The following is a 16,021-nucleotide window of genomic DNA, read 5'->3' as shown; positions in this document are numbered from 1 at the left end:
TAGTGACAAAGGTAAGTGTCACTAACGCTCTTGAAGATTTGGCAAGCCTACGTTAAAGGCCACGTTAACTATTATAACGTGAACTCTAACGTAGGGAGAAAGGGGTAATCTCAACATTATTGAAAAAGGTAAACCCCAGTAACGTTTGCGAAGGGCCAAGGGTCAGCGTTAGTGGTCACATTAGTGCCACTAACGTTGAAGTTAACGTGGACCACTTTGGGTTAGGAACGTTAGTGAAAAAGGTGATTGTAACTAACGTTCTCAACCCCACATTTTCACTTAACGTTAACACCACTAACGCCCTAAGCTAAAGTCCCCTGCCTACTTCACACTTTCTCTGCAAGTAAAACTGAGCCCACTGAAGAAGATAACTGCTTCAACTCAAGATCCAAAGGCCCATATCCAAGACTTGAAGAGCCAACTAGAAGATCAGAAGAGTAGTATAAATAGGGAGAGCTTTGAACTAGAAAAGGGGAGCTTTTGGCATTATTAGAATTACTCTCTGTATTTTACTTTCTCTGCACTTCTAGTTTAACTTTCAGAATGTACTCTCCATCTTTGCTTTCCATTCCCAGAGCCATGAACAACTAAACCCCTTTCATTGAGATAGAGAGCTCTGTTGCAATTTGATGGATCAATAATAGTTTTCATAATCCTTCTTCTTTCTTTTCTCTTGATTTTACTAGAAAGCTTTCAATCTTCATCCAATTGAGTAGTTATCTTGGAAAAGAAGCTATTCATACTTGGATCTCTTCTGAACCTTGGAAAAGGGATGAAGAGATCATGTTAGAAATATTTTCTCATGTTGGACCAAATTGGGGTTTGGGCGGATATGGTGACATATAATTCTCCCAATACTTTGATTTGGAAATACATGTGGTATAATCAGTGACCACACTTCATCTCTTCTCATGAGCAATTAGACCAAGGAATTGGCTATTAATCTGATTTGAGAGATTGAATTACTAAGGAATTGGAATTCAATCACTTTAGATTGCCAAGGAGATCAATGAATGCATTGATTGAGGAAAAGATGAAAATGAACTTGATCCGGAGAATGCAACATCTTCTAAGCCCAATGAATTCCCCATTTCTGATCTTACCCATTCTCTTTACTTATTGCCATTTACTTTCATGCTAAACTTCCCTTCCCCATTTAAGATTCTGCAATTTACTTTCCGTCATTTATTTTCTGCTATTTACTTTCCCGCCATTTAATTTCCTGCAATTCTCAACTCACTTTCTGCTTAGCTCAACTAGAACGTTCTTCCAATTAAAGTTGCTTGACCAATCAATCCCTGTGGGATTCGACCTCACTCTACTGTGAGTTTTTACTTGATGACAATTTGGTATACTTGCCGAAGGAAATTTGTTGAGAGACAAGTTTCAGTGCATCAAGGGGTAACCGTGGACTTCAGCCCCATGAGCATCATGAGGGCGTTAAAGCTACGGGCCATACCATTTGCAGAAGAAAGCTATCACTCCAGAATAGATGGCAGCCACAATCATGACCAGATTGTACAAGATATTTGCGTGCAAGGAGCTAATTGGGTACGAGATCCTTAGGGGAAACCCAAGTTCATCAAGAGAGGGGACCTCACCCCTGAAGCAAAGGGGTGGTTTGAAATTGTGAGGAGATTCATCCTTCCTGCCGGGAATAACTCAGAGGCAAATCTTAAGAGAGCAACAATGGTGCAATGTATACTTAGAGGGGGAGAGATCAAGGTCTATGAACTGATAGCCCAAGGTATTAGGAAGATGGCTGAAAAGAGCGATTTCAGAGGAAGGATAGGCTACCCCAGCACTATTTTTCGTCTGTGTGACAGGGCTAGGGTGGTGCTCGAGGATGAGGACCCCGAGTGGATAAAAGTGGGCATCCCAATTACTGTTCGACGAATGCATGCTGTTGCATCTCCCTTACCTCAATGAAAGCCAAGAAAGAGGCCAGCCCATCAAGTAGTAGAAGGATAAAACTTAGAGGAGCAAGCCCCTTTAGACATGCACCAACTACAGGAAGCCATTGATGGCTTATCTAGACAATACTTGGAAAATCAAGGGGCACAGAAAGAGTTGCAATTACAATTGGTAAGCCGTCAAGAAGAATTACTTTCTGGATGGATGAATCAACAGGGGGAATGGCAAAAGCAAATGATGGAGCAACAACTGGAACACGGGAAACATTGGGGTGAATCCTTCCACAGGATAGAGCAAAGGCAAGATCAACAACAAGAAGCCATCCAAAAGCTAATCAACATCCAAGCACATCAAGGTGCACACATACATGAAATGCATCGGAAACAATTGGAACAGGCAGAACACTTTGACGAATACAGAGCGTTCGCAGAGGGAGTTTACATGAACGAGACTGGACATCATGTAAACACTCAAGCCAGGCTTGGGTACTTAGTTGGACAACTGCCTGTACTGCACCCGGGAATCACAAGATATGAAGAAGTAAAGGATGAATTAGCGCGAGAAGAAAAAGAGAGGGTAGAAAAGAGTCATGAATCAGTAAGGAAGGCACTTGAGGAGTGGAAGAAAGCCAGACTAGCACGGATACGAGGAAACACAAGTGGACACAAAGAGGACAAATAAGAGGGAGAGCATGAGCACTCCCATGAGTAAAGGTGATGGAGTTCCCTCTTTGTTCCATCTTTTTTCAAAGCTTTAAATAAGGAAAATCATGTATGAAATAGAACATGTTTCCATGGTAGTTTAGGATTTTTAAATTTTGCCTTTAAGTTTTCATTGCTTAGGTCTATGCTTGCTAGTCTAATGTCACTGCTGCATTTTCACCTTGCTCACTTGTATGCTTGTCCCTTAAGTCAAATAAAAAAAGAGATGTTATGAAAGACCAGAGTGATGATCAATTGTGGAGTAGGTTCTTAAACTTGTGGTGTAGTAATCACTTAGCTAAGTTGGTTCACCAACAAGGTAGGAAGGCAACTATCTGTCCTGAAGTCATATGCTTGAAACACACCCCATGAGACTAGCTAAATAACAAGATCCTAATAAGAAAAAGGAAAAGAACAATAAGAGTTGAAAAACAAAAAAAAATAATAAGAAATAAGGCTAGGCACCAAGGGCTTGAATCTTGAGGGATGTGTCTGTGGTGCTCTTGTACCAAGGATCAGCTTGGATGAATAAGTTCTTAGGAGTGCTTCATCACTTGGTAACTTGGGTTAACTAACCCGGGATTATAAACTGAAAATCCACTATCAAGAGCAACCTTGCTACAGAACATTTTGTAACCCTAAGATGTGCTGGACACCAAGGCCTCAAGGAAAGAAAATAACAAACCATGTTCCTGTGGTGTGCATGTATGGAGGAGAGAGACTTGAGGGAGTAAGTCCTTAGGGGTGTTTCAAACCTAGCACCTTAAACCAACTGGTTCGGGAGTGTTGGCTGAAAGCTTATTTTAATGAGTCGCCCCCTCACAGAGCACTTAGCCTAAGGATGCAATAAACCTTGAAAAGACAAAAGGATCAATAAATAAAAGTTTCAAAGGGTGCAATCAAGTGAGTATTCCAGGTCATGATAAAGGTCTGAAAGCCAGTAAAGGAATGAACCTAAGTTGCTATGCATGAAACCCCATAAAACCAAGGACATGACTTCCACAATAATGATTCATTCCTCTTGTCATTTCATTCATCATTCTCATGTTTCAGTACTTGCTTAGGGACAAGCAAGCTTTAAGTTTGGTGTTGTGATGCCAGGGCATTTCGGCCAGTTTCACTGACCTTTTCTTTACTGTTTTAGGGTAGTTTCATGCATTTTCTTAGGAAATAAGCAAGTTTTGGGTAGAATTTCACTTACATCTTGATTCAAGCAAATATTGTGAATTTTATATGATATCTTGAGAATTATACATGAATTTAATGACAAATTGGATGATGCATGACTCATAACTTGGATTAGAGCTTTGATGCACTTTATTTTCCTGATTTCAGGACAAAGGAAGCAAGGAAAAGCCACGTTAGTCTAACTAACGTGATCACTAACGTGGAATGGGAGCTAGCTTGCAACGTTAATGAAAAAAGTGATCGCCAATAACGTCTTCGAAGCCATCATAGTCCACGTTAATTACCACGTTAACTACATTAACGTGGTAGTTAACGTGGAGGAAAAGGAAGCTCCAAGCGTTAGTGGTAAAAATGAGTGCCACTAACGCTCCAAAAGGGCAATTGGCCACGTTAAGAGTCACGTTAACTCAGTTAAAGTGAACTATAACGTGGAAGAGGAAGATAATGCCAATGTTAGTGACACTCACCTTTGTCACTAACGTTGGACTAAGCCCATATTGGCTACGTTAAGAGCCACGTTAACTTAGTTAACGTGAACTCTAACGTGGAAGGAGCATGGAATCGCCAACGTTAGTGACACTCACCTTTGTCACTAACGTTGGACTAAGCCACTATGAGCCACGTTAGTTACCACGTTAGTTACATTAACATGGAAGCTAACGTGGAGGAAAGTGATGATGAGCCAACGTTAGTGACACTCACCTTTGTAACTAACGTTGGAGATGGCAATCAACACCACGTTAATGTAATTAACGTGAGACACTAACGTGGGAAAGGGGCGTTTTGGAGCATTAGTGAAAAAGGTAGGTGTCACTAACGCTGTCGAAGATTTGGCAAGCCTACGTTAAAGGTCACGTTAACTATACTAATGTGAACTCTAACGTAGGGAGAAAGGGGTACTCTCAACGTTATTTGGAAAGGTAAACCCCAGTAACGTTTGCGAAGGGCCAAGAGGCAACGTTAGTGGTCACGTTAGTGCCACTAACGTTGAAGTTAACGTGGACCATTTTGGGTTAGGAACGTTAGTGAAAAAGGTGATTGTCACTAACGTTCTCGACCCCACATTTTCACTTAACGTTAACACCACTAACGCCCTAAGCTAAAGTCCATGCCTACTGCACACTTTCTCTGCAAGTGAAGCTGAGCCCACTAAAGATGATAACTGCTTCAACTCAAGATCCAAAGGCCCAAATCCAAGACTTGAAGAGCCAACTAGAAGATCAGAAGAGTATTATAAATAGAAGTTGTTTTGAACTAGATAGAAGCTTTTGGGGATTGAGAGAACTACTCTCTGTATAATTTTACTTTCTCTGCAACTTCTAGTTTTACTTTCAGAATGCATTTTCCATCTTTGTTTTCCATTCCCAGAGCCATGAACAACTAAACCCCTTTCATTGGGTTAGGGAGCTCTGTTGTAATTTGATGGATCAATAATAGTTTTCATTATTCTTCTTCTTTCTTTTCTCTTGATTTTACTAGAAAGCTTTCAATCTTCATCCAATTGGGTAGTTGTCGTAAAAAAGAAGCTATTCATACTTGGATCTCTTCGGAACCTTGGAAGAGGAATGAAGGAATCATGCTAGAAATGCTTTCTCATGTTGGACCAAATTGAGGGTTGGGTGGATATGGTGACATATAATTCTCCCAATACTTTGATTTAGAAATACATGTGGTACAATCAGTGACCATACTTCATCTCTTCTCATGAGCAATTAGACCAAGGAATTGGCTATTGATCAAGATTTGAGAGATTGAATTACCAAGGAATTGGAATTCAATCACTTAAGATTGCCAAGGAGATCAATGAATGCATTGATTGAGGAAGAGATGAAAATGAACTTGATCCGGAGAATGCAACATCTCCTAAGCCCAATGAATCCCCCATTTCTGATCTTTCCCATTCTCTTTACTTTCTGCCATTTACTTTCACGCTAAATTCCCCATTCCCCATTTAAGATTCTGCAATTTACTTTCCGTCATTTATATTCAGCTCTTTATTTCCCGCATTTACATTTTCTGCCATTTACTTTCCTGCCATTTAATTTCCTGCAATTCTCAAATCAAATTCTGCTTAGCTTAACTAGAACATTCCTCCAATTAAAGTTGCTTGACCAATCAATCCCTGTGGGATTCGACCTCACTCTATTGTGAGTTTTTACTTGACGACAATTCGGTATACTTGCCGAGGGAAATCTGTTGAGAGACAAGTTTTCGTGCATCAAGTTTATGACGCCGTTGCCGGGGATTGATTTTGCATCAACAATGATTAAATTGGTGGATAACTAGATTGAGCATTTTTTTTCTTTTGTTTGATTTAATTTTATTTGAGTAATTTACTTTCATTCGTAGTTATTTTCTTCCCTTTACTCCTTACCTGTTTGTGGTGTTATCTGCATTTTTTTTTACTATTTAGTTCACTGACCCACTAACTGTTTGATATATTGCATCACTCACACTAACAGCATTTCTGCAAAGAATACTGTCTGCATCTAATAAATTTCCAATAAATTTTTTGGCGCAACTCTCTGTTTCCAATAAATTTCCTAAAATCCATGCGACGCGTACGCGTCGCTCACGCTTTCGCATGGGATGTGCGTGGTGCAAGTGATGCGTTCGCATCAGGGACGCGAGCACATGGGCCAATTTGTGCTAAAGGCACACCAACCGCAGGATTCCAGCCCAACTTTCTGGGCGTTGGATCTTTACGCCGATTTTCAATCGACGCCCACGCGTGGCCTGCGCGCTCGCGTGGGGTGATTTTTTTTATATGCAATTATGCAGTATGCAATATGCAATGCTAATGTAGATGCTATGAATAATTTCAGGTTCAATGAAAATAAAATAAAATAAAAACAAACAAAACGAAATAAAATTGAAAAAGGAACGATCATACCATGGTGGGTTGTCTCCCACCTATCACTTTTAGTTAAAGTCCTTAAGTTGGACATTTGGTGAGCTCTTTGTTATGGTGGCTTGTGCTTGAATTCATCCAAAAATTTTCACCAGTGTTTGGAATTCCAACAGCCTCTGGGGTCCCAAACAAGACATGTAAAGCCTTTGAGCAGTTTCAGACAGGTGCTCTGGCTTCCGAGGTGTTGAATGTCAGAATATATTCCAGGATCCCAAACCTTACTTTTATATTCACCTTTATCTTGATCTACATTTTTCTAGCCGGGCGGTTTGGAAGTTGTATTCTCACCAAGATGACTGGTGCACGAAATTGTGATCTCAATGGCGCCAAAAACTTGGTACACACAATCATAATCTCAATTCTTCTTCACAACTTCACACAACTAACACTACAAGAAAAACACCCATTCAGGTACACTTGAAAAGTGTAGCTAAAAGTGAAAAAAAATGATGCCTTAGGCTACGGCTACGCTTTTTGGGCTACGGCTACGCTTTTTGGGGTGATTCCTATTCGGCCGTTGCCTATTCTCAAAGGCTACGCTTTTCTGCACCAAAGGCTACGCTTTTGGCGTTTGGGAATAAGCTACGCTTTTCAAGTGATGCTGTCCAGGACCAAAGGCTACGCTTTTCAGCTTTCATTTTTCCAGAATAGGCTACGCTTTTCAACCCTACTACATCACTTGTAAAGCGTAGCCACATTGTATACCATAGCTACTTTTTATAAGCGTAGCCTTAGATCCCTCTTTTTTTTTTTGTATACTATAGCTACTATATATAAGTGTAGCCTTAGGTCCCTCATTGTTTTTTTTTTATTTTCTATATATATATATTCTAATAATTTTTTTTTCTAAAACCTAATATTTAGTAATATGATTATATATATAATCTTATTTTTTTAAATTAAATTAATCAAAAATTATAAAATAAAAATAAATACATAATAATACCATAAAATATTCTTTAAATAATAAAAATTATCCTTTAACAAAATATATTTATAATGAACTAAAAATATTGGGATGATCATAAATGAGTATTCATACATCTCACACTAAATTAAACATACCCATATCAAAATATACATCAGTTCACTTAGAATTTACTACTAATAAACTATAAAAAACCAAAATATTGTATCCTACATAAGTATCTTCTAATAAAAATTATTAACCTTCTGATAGATGAGAAAAAAATCTTGTTTTTTAAATATCTTGTTCGATGGAAGATCGTATTTGGGAGATTTCTGGTTCTTCATCAGCCTCAAATCTTATTCTGTAGGTTCTGGCAACTACAAAAGAAAAAAATCAAAATTATATAACACTTACTAAACCCCTTAAGGCTTAAATTTGAAAGCATACATAGCACAAAAATGGAAAAAAATGAAATTCACAAACAAAATCAGAAACAAGGTAAAGAAGTGTATATCATACCAATTCAATGTGACCCTGAGGGAAATAGAAAACTCTGTCTTGAACACAAGGAACATCCATTAATGGCCCTGCACACAGCCTCCATAGCTCTTTAAACAAATCATCACCAGCCCCATCTGCCACAAAACAAAACACAAACATGTTGGAAACTTTGCATGATTTTTTTCAGACCAAAGATGGAAACTTTTTCCTCTCATTTTTGCATTAAGCTCTTCCTTAGTAACCTCCATGTTCACAAGGCAAAAGGGTCATTCACTTCATATTGAAAAATTAAAGGAAAACATTAAAAATGAAGGGTCCCAACAACATTAGTGAATTGCTAAAAGAACACAGACATTACTCTTTTTCAGCTCAACACTCACATTAACCAAACATGGTAACAACAAAACCACATGAAAATAAATAAATAAGTGGGAGATATTGAGCAGAGGAAGAGATATTATTAGATCCATTAAGACTTAAAAGAGTCAACTATCTAAGGTAAAGAGTCAACCATAGTCTCTTGAAACTCAGCTCCAAGATAGCCACTAGAAACATGGAACCAGTTATCCAATAACAAGTAGTTTGCCACAGTACCAGAAATGTATAGATAATAATAAGAGACAATCAAGAAGACACAAAAGGAGAGAATAAAGGGCACAGACCTCATTTTGGATCCTGTTGCATAAAGATTCAACCAATTGATTTCTGTCAAATCCCATATTAACCACTTCCTGAAGAAGCTCTTCGTCAATCTGCAAAACCATGATATTGGTGGATTTTGTATATATGAACTGATTATAATATATCCAGAAATTCAAATGAAAATGCAACAACAAAAGCCAAAGTTTAGGTTCAAAATCAGCAACAATATCAACTCAGTCAGAGCATTCCAAATTTCAAATATTCACAAACAAACCAACAAATCATGAAACAGAAACTATAGATATTCAATTGGAGCACCTAAATCTTTTCAAATGCATGTAAGATAGAGCAGTTGGCACATCTGTTTTACAAAAAGTGATAGTGACGAATAAAAAGATTGTTATGCAAATCTGTTTTACAATTACACATGATGTGTAGATAGAGTAGTTGGCACTAAGAAAATTAGAGGAGTATAGCAAAATAGGGTGACATTAAAACATGCAAGGTTTTGATAAATTGGAGCAAATAAATAAGAAACAGAAGAATCTATTGCCAATATCTGACCTGCGATAGTGTCGTGCAGTTTCGATCAGCAGTGGCATTGATTAGCACCTGACATGTTAAGTAAGTGAATAAGTGTGAGTATCAAAATTATTTAAGGTGGAGTTAATGTCAAAAATAAAAACCAGATGAGGCAAACGCTGCTTGCGGACTTGCTCCCAGTATCGTCAACTATTCCATCCAATGAGTCCCCTTGTTCATTCTGGCGTGCCTGCAAATTTGACAACTCTTCACAACATTTCTCTTGCTCTTCTCCATCAGATGTTGAATTCACATCAACTGCTTCAACTAGCAGAGATGAATTCTCAGAACTGAAAAATCTTTCTCCAGAATCTCCAATCTTGTCATTAACTCCCATTGTGCATTCAGATTCTCTAGATATTGTAGTTACTGATGCTACATGTTTTCCATCAATAGATTCTGAATCAATATTAGTAAGAAAGCTAGAGCAATGCTCTTCTATAGAAGCCTCTTGCCTCCTAAGTTTGAAATTGTGTATAGATAAATTTTGTGGAGTTTGAAATTGTGTATAGCTAAAAACTAAACCTTATTTTACCTGGGAAAATGTTAACAGAGATAAGAGGTAAGAAGAAATTAATTCAAGAACATCCATTCATCTCATTCTCATTTTCATTTTTTCTTTTCACTTCACCGGCACTTGTTCAATATATTTAAGGTAAGCATTCAAAGCGTATTTCTCTCAGAAAATTACAGGGAACAGATAATTTCAAAATTCTTTTAACCCCCAAAAACCCAAAAAAATGGGACAAGCTTGGTTGCTATTGTTTAACAAAAGATTTAAGGAAATCTCCCTTACTATATTTAAGCTCACAACATGTAACGGTGGTGCATCAAAAAATGCAATCCCATTCAACTCAGTGCCAGTCCACTTGTGCAAAATAATTTTTGGACCAGATGCTATCAAGAGATGGCCCTGAAGAGAGGCCAAGGCAGATATAGCTCCTTTTAATTCCTTTGAGTACACCTCTGAAACCTGTGAAAATGAACATTTAATAACTGTCCAAAAAAAGGCATCACTCAAGGTTTAGCCAAGTGACAAAAAATTCAGCCAAAATTTGAGAAAGCAACCCCAAAGATACCAGAGTTTGAGGATTATCGGTATTTTTTCCTAAAGAGAACAGCAGGATACGTCCTCTAGCAGCCACTTCTCCTCCTTGCACATAAGCAGTGCCAACAGCCAAAAGTGTTTCATTTTCTTTGGAGGATGTATTCTACGCAAAAAGAAAAATCACAAAATGGAATTAGTGAGGCCAAGCAGCTAAAAACATGATCTATTCTATTATCATATTCAGCACTCAGAAGGAAAATACAATTACCAGCAGTGTAACCATTCTCACTGTAAGGGCATTTTCAGAAGTTTGCATAGGAATTGTTGCCTTTGTTTGCCAAGGGCCACCAGACTTATCTAGCTCCATAATACGAACCCCAAATTCATCAACAGAATAAAAATGGTTTTATTCAACAGACTTCTCACTCTGATGGTTGGAATCTTGTTCAACTAGAGAAACAACTTGATTAAGTGGTTTAGGAACCTGGTTTTATATCAATAAACAGTTTTGATTACTTTCTGAAAAAATTAGCAAACTGATTAATATTTTATAATATATGAACTGAACAAGCTACAACACAACTTACTAAACAGGACACAATCTAGTGAAAATGAACCTGAGCAGGACTAGTTAATATGGTCTGAATGTTTGATTCTTAACACAAATGTTGGAAATAACAATAAATATACTGTGTTTTTTTTTTCTTTTAATGCATCAATCATAAAAAAAAATTCAACCACAAGGAATACTCATAATCATATTTAAGGCCTAATAAATAAAGAGATAAAAAAAGAAAAGAATACATCTATCTTACAGGAACTGAGACAATAAGTGGATATAGATTCTTCTCCGCAAAGTATGTTACTTGATGTGGAGTGGCCTTCAGTGGAATCTAAGGATGACAACAGATTAGAAAGTTCAAGAAATAAGGGATTGTATACATGAGACAATAATTAGTGATGATGTCTTGGCATAATTAGAAATCAACCATATATCTTGGCAGCTTCCACGATGATTCTGGGCAGCTCCAGTGATGGTGGAAGACCTTCAGCAACAGCCAAACAGAAACGTTGGTTCCCGCAGCAGTAATGACAGTTACAGTAGCACAAGGAATCCGAACTCAACGAACTCAAGGGCAGAATCAGCTCAGGGCAGTGGACGTTGAATATGATTACGACGGCAATAGGGCAGTAGCAACTCACGCCCGCTAGTGGCTCCAATCGCAGCAACTCCAAATCGACGGCAGCAGCGGCTTGAACGGCAGCGGTGACAGAAGCTCAGTGACAGTCGTGGCTCCAGTGACAAGCCCTTATAGCGGTGGCGACAGATCGACGGCTCAGGGTGAGGGAAGCTCGACGGTGCACAGCGACACGAGCACGACAGCGGCTCCTCGCAGCTTCGTTGGTGGTGACGGCGACGAGCATGGCTTCGACGGCAGCGATCACGGGTAGCTCCTCTCGAATCTGTCTCTCTCTCTCTCTCATGTGCGACACGACGGCGGCATTCGACGGCAAGGAGGACGACTTTCCACAGCTCTGAAGGAGGCAATAGCTGCAGCGGCGCTGCGGTGGTGATGGCTGGGCAGGCCTTTCCTCTCCTCTCTTCTTCTCCCGATCCCTCTTCTCTCTACAGTGGCTGCTTTTGTTTGTTACGTTGAAGGAGGGTGAGGTTGCGGCTGTTAGGGTTAGAAATTTTGGGAATTAGAGTTTTCTGAGTTAATTTGGGAATTTTGGAATTTAGGATTAGAAATTAGAGATGTTACAGTGAGTGGTGATGGCGCAGAGTCTTCTCTGGGTTGGGAGGGGCGCCAAGAAGAAAAAAACTAAGGTGGGGTTTTATGTTTTTATTTTATTTGGCTAAGTGTTTGTATGTGGATTATTTGCTGAAAATTGAAAAAAAATTTTACTAAGTGTTGGACATTTGACTTGAGATACATTAGGCAACACTTTTAAAGCGCACCTAAAACCTGATAAATAGGTTACTCTTTAAAAGTGTATTTTTTGGTGTAAAAAGTGAACCCATAGCTTTTAAGATAAGGCTACGCTTTATAAGTGATATTTATAATACCTAAGGCTACACTTTTCAAGTGATGTCACAAATGTGTTTTCTATTCTCCTACAAAAAGGAAACACTGAGAAAAGCGTAGCCTATTCCTAGAATAGGCTACGCTTTTCAAATGTAGCTTAAAAAAAGTGTGGCTGAATGGGTATTTTTCTTGTAGTGTAACCAGCAAGTGCACTTGGTCGTCTAAGTAATAAACCTTATGTGAGTAAAGGTCGATCCCACGGAGATTGTCGGCTTGAAGCAAGCTATGGTCATCGTGTAAATCTCAGTCAAGCAGATTCAAATGGTTATGAGGTTTTGGTAATTAAAATATAAATAAAATATAAAATAAGGTAGAAATACTTATGTAATTCATTGGTGAGAATTTCAGATAAGCGTATAGAGATACTTTGCTCCTTCTGAATCTCTGCTTTCCTACTGCCTTCATTCAATCATTCATACTCCTTTCCATGGCAAGCTGTATATTGGAGGATCACCATTGTCAATGGCTACCATCCGTCCTCTCAGTGAAAATGGTCCAAATGCACTGTCACCGCACGGCTAATCATCTGTTAGTTCTCACTCATTTTGGAATAGGATCCATTGATCCTTTTGCGTCTGTCACTACCTCTAACACTCGCGAGTTTGAAGCTTGTCACAGTCATCCCATCCCAGATCCTACTCGGAATACCACAGACAAGGTTTAGACTTTCCGGATCTCAAGAATGCTGCCAATTGATTCTAGCTTATACCACAAAGACTCCGATCTTTCGGAATGGAGGCTAAGAGATAAATGCTCAAGCTATTGCAGATAGAACGGAAGTGGTTGTCAGGCACACGTTCATAGGTGAGAATGATGATGAGTGTCACGGATCATCACATTTATCAGGTTGAAGTGCGAGTGAATATCTTGGAATAAAAATAAGCTTGAATTGAATAGAAAAACAATAGTACTTTGTATTAATTCATGAGGAACAGCAGAGCTCCACACCTTAATCTATGGGGTGTAGAAACTCCACCGTTGAAAATACATAAGTGATGAAGGTCCAGGCATGGCCGAATGGCCAGCCCCCTAAACGTGTACCAAATGATCTAAAGATGGTCAAAATGTTGTCAAAAGACTTCTCAAAATAAATCTCTAAAAGTAGTATTTATACTAAACTAGTTACTAGGGTTTACAGAGATAAGTAATTGATGCAGAAATCCACTTCTGGGGCCCACTTGGTGTGTGCTTGGGCTGAGCATTGAGCTTTACACGTGTAGAGGCTTCTCTTGGAGTTACACGCCAGGTTGCAGCCTATTTGTGGCGTTTAACTCTGGTTTGTAACCTGTTTCTGGCGTTTAACTTCAGAATAGGGTAGGAAGTAGGCGTTTGAACGCCAGTTTGCATCGTTAAAACTCGAACAAAGTATGGACTATTAATATTGCTAGAAAGCCCTGGATGTCTACTTTTCAACGCAATTGAGAGCGTGCCAATTGGGTTTCTGTAGCTCCAGAAAATCCACTTCGAGTGTAGGGATGTCAGAATCCAACAGCATCTGCAGTCCTTTTTCAGCCTCTGAATCAGATTTTTGCTCAAGTCCCTCAATTTCAGCCAGAAAATTCCTGAATTCACAGAAAAACACACAAACTCGTAGTAAAGTCCAGAAATGTGAATTTTGAATAAAAGCTAATAAAAATATACTAAAAAGTAATTAAAACATACTGAAAACTACTTAAAAACAATGCCAAAAAGCGTATAAATTATCCACTCATCAATGACCAAACATTTTCTGAGACCCATTCAATTGAACTTGAAACCAATCCTTGCACTTCAAATTGAAGCGTGGAACCTTATTGAATCTTACATACCAGCTATGAGTATGAGCCATTTCCCTTTTACTCTTAAAGCCGCAAAGAGCTCTAAGCTGGCCATCTGTTTCAAGCAAACCATATTCAAGTGGAAAAGTAAAGATAAAAGCTAAGGATTTTACCCACTTGAAGTTTGTATTGGGCAGTAGTGGCCTTGGGATAGGTGTTTCAAGTGGTTTTGCAAGCTCTAATCCCTTGTATTCTTCTGTGAATTTTTCCACTTCTTTGCAATTTTCTTCAGTTGCAACCATGTCTTGAGCAAAGTCTTCGATATCTTCCTTATCACTCGAGTCATAATTTGGAGGTTGAGAAAAGTCTACCTCCGCATCATCTTCATACTCACTTGGGGAAGGTTCTTCAATCTCAAAGAATTCACTTGCAGATGCAAGTTCATTACTAGGAGAACTTGACTTGTGATTATCATCACCAGGGGAACTCGCTTGTTGAGTTGTTCTATCTAGTTCTTCATAAGATACCTGCTTTGGGGATTGTGCACTGTCCTCCTTAGCATCAGTTGAAAAATTCTTGACGGAGTTCTCTTCAGTTCTGGATTCCCATGGGGGTTCAGCGTCTCCTAAGTCTTCAACCAATTCTTCTTCTTCGATATTACAGCTTCCTCCACTTCTTCCAGTACAAAGTCATGCTCTGTACTACCCACTAGAGTTTCTAGTATCTCCTTCATGCTACATTCTTCATTAGATTGTCCACATGAAGCCATGGGGGTTCCTTGAGTGTCCGAACATCGGGGAGGTAATCGATTTATCGCTTGATTCAATTGGTGAAGGGTTGTGTGAAATTTTTCCACTGTTTTCTTGAGACGTTCCTTAATGGATTCCTGGGTTGATGGATATGGACATGGTGCATAGGGAAGTGGTGGTTTTTGGGAGTGATTGGATTGGAATTGGTGTGGATAATGGTTAGGGTCATACGGAGGTGAATGGTGGTAGGGGACTTGTGAGTGTGGTGGTTCAAAGCTGTGTTGAGGAGGTGGTTCATAGGCGTATGGTGGGGCTTGTCAGTAATTACAAGGGAGTCCACCATATCTAATGTCTGGGCATGCATTCTGGAATGGTAGTGGTCCATGGTATCTTGGAGGGTGTTGTTGCCGAAAGGGTTGATCAGATCCTTGTGGCTCCATCCATCTCTGATTGTGCTGACCTTGATGCATGTTCCTGTTATAGCTTCCATTCCTTACAATAGCATTAGAACCAAACTCAAAGCAACGGGGGTGAGAAGTCATAGTAACAAATAAAAAGAAAATTAAAAACAAAAGCAAATAAACAAGCAAAATAAAATATTTACAATAACCAATAATAAGGCACAAGTTTGCAACTCCCCGCCAATGGCGCCATTTTTTTTGACGATCGGGATTCCTGCTAGTAAAGAATTTTCACAAATAAATTCCCGTTGTAAGTATAGTTTCTAAACCAACAGAGAATCCTTTGGTACAAAAGTTTGGTTGTCACAAGTAACAAAACCCAATAAAAATTAATAACCGAAGTATTTAAACCTTGGGTCGTCTTCTCAAGGAATTGCAGGGAGGTATGATTTATTATTGGTTATGTAAAAAGATATATTTTTGGGTTTTTGAAATAGGGAACAAGTAATTTAAATAACAAGAAAAATAAATTAATAATTAATAAAATCTATTGGCAAGGTATAAGAAATTGAAGTCCTATCCTAGTTATCCTTATCAGGTATGATGAGAATTGGATTCTGCTCCCACTTT

This window comes from Arachis hypogaea, chromosome 14 (genome assembly GCF_003086295.3).
Source record: "Arachis hypogaea cultivar Tifrunner chromosome 14, arahy.Tifrunner.gnm2.J5K5, whole genome shotgun sequence".
In the NCBI taxonomy this organism is placed as follows: domain Eukaryota; kingdom Viridiplantae; phylum Streptophyta; class Magnoliopsida; order Fabales; family Fabaceae; genus Arachis; species Arachis hypogaea.
This window is presented reverse-complemented; position numbering follows the sequence as displayed.